The sequence below is a fragment of the Hibiscus syriacus genome, unplaced genomic scaffold (assembly GCF_006381635.1).
Source record: "Hibiscus syriacus cultivar Baekdansim isolate YM2019G1 unplaced genomic scaffold, ASM638163v2 tig00111402_pilon, whole genome shotgun sequence".
NCBI lineage: Eukaryota > Viridiplantae > Streptophyta > Magnoliopsida > Malvales > Malvaceae > Hibiscus > Hibiscus syriacus.
This window is the reverse complement of record NW_024063082.1, coordinates 5,567,471-5,574,709: the sequence shown is the minus strand read 5'-3', so window position 1 is coordinate 5,574,709 and position 7,239 is coordinate 5,567,471. Positions and strand designations below refer to the sequence as shown.

The window sequence follows — 7,239 nt, the reverse complement described above, 5'->3', positions numbered from 1 at the left end:
ACATATATACACACACACATACATACATACATACACACATACATACATACATACACACACATATATATATATATATACTTTCGAAACAATATATGCAATATCTTAAATGTCCAAGTATTAATACTTTTATTCGACTACAATTTGCATGAAAATTTACCGATACACATATAAAGTATCGATATATATACTTTCGAAACAATATATGCAATATCTGAAATGTCCAAGTACCAATACTTGTTTTGCCTGTATCAATACTTTTATTCAAGTACGTTTCTCAAACAATTTGCACGCAAAATGTATTGATACATATATATAAAGTATTGATATATACTTTTGAAATAATATATGCAATATCTGAAATGTCCAGGTATCGATACTTATTATGCCCATATTGATACTTTTATTCCACTATAATTTGCATGAAAATGTACCGATACACATATATAAAGTAGCGATATGTATAATTTCGAAACAAAAAATGGAATTCTTTCAAGGTCGAAATATTGATACTTGTCATTACAGTATCGATATTTTTTCCAGTATGCTTGTCAAACAATTCGCATGAAAACGTATCGATACACATATATAAAGTATCGATATTTATAATTTCAAAACAAAATATACAATATCTGAAATGTCAAAGTATTGATACTTCATATGTGTATCTATACATTTTAATGCATTGATAATAATGTAGACTTGTAAAATAATTACAACTTAACCGGTTAAAAAAACAATAGGCGTAACATGTTACGTTAAAGTTTCAACCATTATAAGAATAATGTAAACGGTCAAATATTTTCAACCTAACCAGTATAATCATAATGTAAATTATATAATATTGACAACCTAACCGGTTAAAACAATTTAAACACAACATATTACTTTAAACTTCTTACAATCTAACCGGTTAAAGTTATTTAGTCGCAACTTATTACTTTAAACTTCCTACCGATTTGTTTATAATTATATTAATAAAGTTAAAAATAAAATACGTACAACTTAACCGGTTGAAATATCATCACCCCTAATTTATAAACCCTAAATCATTATTCACTCTAAAAAAAATACTCCAAAAAAATGGAACAATCAATTTCTTTTTTAGTATGTGGCTGTGGATATTCGGCTCAGTTGTGTACACATGGTCAACTAATAACCTTAGAAGAAGATTTTTTTGATGCAGTAACCATGGTAGATTGGGTTCTCGTCCTTGTAAGGTTTTTTTTTGTTTGATCCGCCCATGAGTCTACGTGCAAAAAATGTAATTGTCGGACTATTGAAAAGAATCAAAGCAAACGACATTCTAAGAAGGAATGAGAGAATATTTTGATTAAATAAGCGCTACATATTATGTTATTACGATTGATAATGACATTCTAAGAAAGAATGAGAGAATATTTTGATTAAATAAGCGCTACATATTATATTATTACGATTGATAATGGTTATAATAATTAACCTAAATTATTAAAGTTAATATTTTTTTTACCCATTTTACATATAAATATAATATTTTTTTTTATTATTATCATTATTATTATCAGTACAAATAATATTTTTGTTGAAATATATAACATTTCAGATAATATTTTTAACCGATTATATTTTTAACCAATCACACTCTTTTTTAGCTTTTGATCGACTCACAGAACCTCCATCCTGGCAGTGGCCGGTGCCAGGCTTGAGTGCGTTTCTTAAATGGTGCAGGCGCGTGCTAACCATACAAAAGGCTTGACGTGTGATTCTCTACCAACAAGACAAGACACGCACACACCGAATCCGAAACCAAAAGCATGATTTCTATATTTATTTTTTATTTTTTATAACAAAATCTTTTAAGACAAAGTGAAATACAAGGTAAAGCAAAAAAATTATCAAACACAGATTTTTTGCTGCTCTTTCAATAAAAAAAATGAACTAAATGAATTTTAATTAGGGATTTTCATTTCCTTTTTTGGATCTTGGAACACTAAAATTAAAATAGATGATATTCTTCTTCGACCAAGCGCACATAATTTAAATTCGATAAAAAAACAAAAGGTTTGATCCTTAGCAATAAATCCTATGTTTCATTTCGCGGATTCACCAACTACCATTACTCAGACTCTTCTTCATTTTATCCTCCCAATATGCTCACTGTTGTAAAATTTTAGCAATGAATTGAAGTTATAAAAGTAAAAAACACAGATTTTAAGTTATTGTTTCTATCTTGGGTTTTGCTTGACTTTCGATACTGCGCTGTGTAGATACTTGCTCTGCTTCTAACATGCATGCCCGACATAGAAACGCTGGGAATGACTACAGGTCTAATTCTATGGCGATGGGGCTTTCCTCCTCCCGAATATCCCCTGAAACATCGGGTAGAGGCCATGGGTTTTACAATTCAGAGTATCGCAGCTTCAAGCGTGGGTTTGGGCGTGGTCAAAGCCACCCAAAATCATTTAATTCGCATCCGCCTCCACCGCGCGAAGGCACTGACATATTTACGGAAGCTGGTCGTCTTGCTGCGGAATATTTGGTTTCTCAGGGATTGTTGCCCCCAAGTGCGCTGCCTACTAAATGGCAGAACGGTAGGTTGAAGAAGCAGATGGGGGATTATAAACATTATAGGTCACAAGAGGGTGATAACTTGCACCTTCCCTCCAACGGCCGAACATCGGCCCTTGCTCGTCTGAAAAATTATAATTCTGATGTGGGTTTAGGCAGGAGGAGGTACGTTGATGATAATAACTCATGGTCTAGAAATCTTTCTAAAGGAAGAAAGAAAGATGGATCTTATCGAAGTCGAGAATATGGGGGAAGTGGATCATGGTCCGATCAGGTTCGGGGTTCTCTTGATTTGGAAATTGATGATGATAATGTTTCTGGACATCATGAAGAGTCAGAAGTTGGTAAAGATGTTGGTAATGGATTGCAGAAGCATGTTTCCTGCGAGTTTGCACCAAAAGGCGAAGAATTAGATAACTTTGATGATAAGTATATTCTACAAGATGAATTGAGCTCAAAGGCAAGTTCTTCTGGTGCGGAGAAAGATCTAAAGTCTGATGCTGATGGTGAACTCTTGAAGAGATCCAATGATTCAACAGACTTTGTAATTGAGGCTGGAGAGTTGAAAGATGTCAGCAATGATAACGTTGAAACTGAAGAAGAGTGTATGTTGAAGGATTCATCTTTCAAGCATTCTTCCACGGAGGATGATGTCTCGGGCAAAACTAGTGCAGGTTTACTGGCACTCTGCAATTTTGCTAAGGTGCCTACTAAAACACGTTCTTCTTTGACATTGAAGAACTTAAAGACTGACTCAGTTTCAGTTAATGAGCAGGAAAGTGTTTCTGATTTTGAAACTCCCAGTGGTCCTCAAGCCTTACTTGCAGACAACTCTCTGGTAGGTTCCACTGGTGATCTGCTATTAAATAAAACTCAGGATTCGAAACCTGATTCTGAACTTTCTAAAGAATTGTCCGTTCATTCTTTTGGCATGGATCACACATATGGTGTTGAGCAGGTTAAGTGTACAAGGTCTCAGTCTTTCCCTGATAGAACCCTTTTGCATGACAGTGAACAGGAATTCATTCAAGACATGCCTGGTCTCCAAAGATCGTGCTCTATGGTTGCGGTTAAAGAAAGAAGTGAAAAACGAGGTTTGGAACAGAGTGATTTGAGGGAGGGAGTAAAATAACCAAGAGAATGGCTTGAGCCTGTGACTACCAAGACTGAGTTCCTGCCTTTTTCTGATTTTGAGGACAAGAAAGTAGGTTTAGTAGAAGGGATAGCTTCTATTTCTGAGGAAGTTGGTGTGGTTGTCAAAAAAGGGATCCAAGACAGCTTGGTTACAGATGCACATTTTCCGGGTGGAGATGGTGATTCTAGTGTCAATTATGTACAAGAGAAGCAGCTTTTTCCAAATGCATTCAAGATCTGTGACCTTAATCTGATTGAAACATCTGATAAAAATGAAAGTCGCCATAATGATGCAATTATAATGTACTCATCTGCTCCTGAAACCAAAATTGAAGCAGCAACGATAGCTAGACTTGTCAATGAGTAATTCCAACAGTTCTTCTGGGGGTAATAGGCATGCAAATAACTGTAAGGAGATCGAAGTAATTGATCTCGAGAATGATTGCATCCAAGAAGACAAGACTGCAGATAATTTGGGGAGAAAGTAAGTGCACTTTATCGATATGCTTTATTCATAATTCTGCTCATATGTTCCCCTCATGCATACAAATATTGAAAAAATTCACAACTTGTTCTGCTATTTCCCACCTTTGTTCCAAGTGCAAAGTGCTTCATGCATCAACTAATTCCTCTATGTTCTCATCTTCATCTTGAATTTGACTTGTTTATCATGTAGGAGTGAACCAATGTTTGTGAGCATGAATGGTGATATGACTGATGTATCGGATCAATATGACGGGCTTATGATCACAGAGTTCCTCAGAAATTTTTCGAATTGCCCCCCAGATGATATCAATGCTCACCCTCTACAAAATGAAAACATTAACACTCTGCAGACTGAGGACGTCAATCCTTTACAGAATGACATGGGCCTTCATAATGGAGAGGTACAACACTAACTGCATTGAGTAGGATGTTCATTCTATATACAAATCTTATGTTATTTACCCCTGGAATCTTGATACCTAACCTTAATCAATTTTAACAAAAAAATTGAGTGTTCCTAAATGTTAAGTTTCTTAAAAAACTGATATTGTGATGCTGATTATTACTAACTACTTTTTGAAAGAATAGCTATGCTAAAGCATTTCAGTTGAATAAGTTAAGCATTTGCTTGATGAGTAATTTATTGGCTTTTTTTTCCTTCAGGGAACTCTCACAGATGACGACTCAATTTACATGTCCCTGGGAGAAATACCATTAAGTATGTCTCCTATTTAATTTATAGTTTCCTTCTTGTAGCTGCTGTCTGTGGTTGACCTGTCTGATCTGTTGTTTCGCTTGAAATGTAATTTAATACATTGTATATTCATGCATCAACCGAATATTGCGGAAATATGATATATGTTTAAAAAAGCTGCTGGAGAAAAGAAATAAAAATACATGGAAACTGCTTTGTTTTTTATTCATTGTAAGACGCAGAAAATTTACTTCTCGTTTCTCCTTTAACTGCTACCATTTCATATACTGCATTTGCCAAAAGGGATTAAATTGGTATTTGTCACCAAATTACACCAACTTTATTGATTTAGTAGAAGTCCTTTGAAAAGAAATCAAGTGATGTTTTCTGAAAGAGTACAAATGTACTTGCTCAGCATCGGATGTTACCAAGAGGGTACCTGTAGAACCAGCTGGTGTGTGCTAAAGGAATCATCGAGTATAAAAACTTTTTGCATTTTATGATTTGAAAGAATTGTTATTGTGCAAGGATTATGAAACTTCTTATATGTACAAGCAAGATGTCTAGATGCTAGATAGCTTATTTGTCAGTTTTGTATGGAAAAATAAGAAAGAATCATTTGATAAAGAAAAAGTAGGGGGGATACAAAATGGAAAAGCTAGAATCTCATGTTTGTCTCATTGATTGAAGGGGAGGTTACTTGAAATTGGGAAATTTTATTCAAGTGATAAATCAACAATATAGTGACCAACTTTCTATATCCAAACTTCCTTTCCCCTAGGTTTGATTTGGAAATAAAATAAATGGTCAAGTCTTTATTGTATCTCCTGCGGTGGCTTTTCTTCCTCTCCATTTTCCTTGGTGAACCAGAACAAAAATGAATTCTCAGGCTCCAGGGTTTTGCAATGACCCCGTGGTTATGCTAATTTTGGATTTTCTTTTCTATTTTATGTAAATCAGGTGCTAAGATGTGTGGTGGGAGAAGTTTCCTCCCATAGAAGGCTTTCTAAGAGTAAGAACATCCTGGAATAGCTGCAAACTTGCATGAATAAGTTTTAGGGTAGCCCGGGGTTTTCATTAGTTCAAAAAACATTTCCGTTGGTTTCTTGGCCTTGGGATATTTTTCCCATTATTAATTCTGCATTGCATTTTAATATAAGCGCTTGCTGCTAGTGTCTTATTATTGGCAAAAATAGGTTAAATTATGTATATCCTCTTCTAACTAAATATTCTTATGCTGTGAATTCTTTTCATCCTTTTCAATTCATTTATTTTTTGACCCTGAGAACCCTTTGATGATCTTTTACAGGCTTTTTGCCGGCATGGGAGCAAACACCAGCGCAGGAGTATGAAAAGCCGTTCTGATTCTACAATTGTGCATCAGTGAAATACCACTTAGTATGTTAGCATTAGTCACTGGAATTACTGAAAGTCTATGTAGCCAACTTAGCAATTTTTGAGCGAGAATGATTCTGATTGAGATAAATCGTTACTCTCACAATTTCTGACGTGCAATTGTACTCTCATGGCAAGTCCTACTAAGCCCTGATCAATATATTGTGTATGAATGTATTTGTATATTGTGATACTATTCAGAAGTAAATTTTGTAAGGTTTTTGACTCTAGAGCTTGAGAGGGTAATTAGGATGAGCTACAGTACTGCTTGTACCACAACATATATTCTGAATTTGCAGGACTCTTGAAGGTGATAAAATGGTGCTCCTCAAATTTTATCTAGTTGTGTTTGAGCTCGAGCTCAAGTTCATGCGTAATTTCGAGCAAATCATCAATGTAGAAATGAACAAAGCTTATATTGTTTTGTTTAAACAAACTATCAATCTGCTAGCTGCTGCTGCTGCTTGTATTTAGAGGAGAATTGAGTCCAACATTCCATTTCCATGCAAAGGAAGGATAGGTTCATGAATTTAAAGGAGCAGAAGCTTGTCTCCATTTTGTTTTGAGACACAGAAACTTGCCTTGTTTTATTTAAAGCCTTTCATGAAATCTGCAAGCACAACAGCTGCAGTTCTCCTGTTCTGCTTTGGCATTGATATGCGATTCTTATCATCTTGCTGTGGAATCCAAGGCTAACCAGGTAAGGAATATCAGAACTGAGTTCGACTGACATGAGATGAGAATCAAACTCAACATTATGGAGCCAAGAAATATGAAATTTGAGATGATATGTAGCTTTTAGCAAATTTTATTTTTTTAATAGTATAGGATGATTACACTGTATTATTTGTTTAGAATCATTTTTATTTATTAACAACGTACATACACTTGATGAGCAATGTTATTGTATGATATGCAGTGGGTCACAACTCAATTAATCCCCAACTGGTTTCATGAAGTTCCAAAGGATCTTCCTAAAAAGG

The 7,239-nt window shown here is 34.8% G+C and overlaps 1 pseudogene; it reads left to right on the top strand.

Moving 5' to 3' along the window:
- The first annotated feature begins 2,030 nt into the window (after window positions 1–2,030).
- LOC120162375 lies at window positions 2,031–6,369 on the top strand (annotated as a pseudogene).
- Window positions 6,370–7,239: the final 870 nt, after the last annotated feature.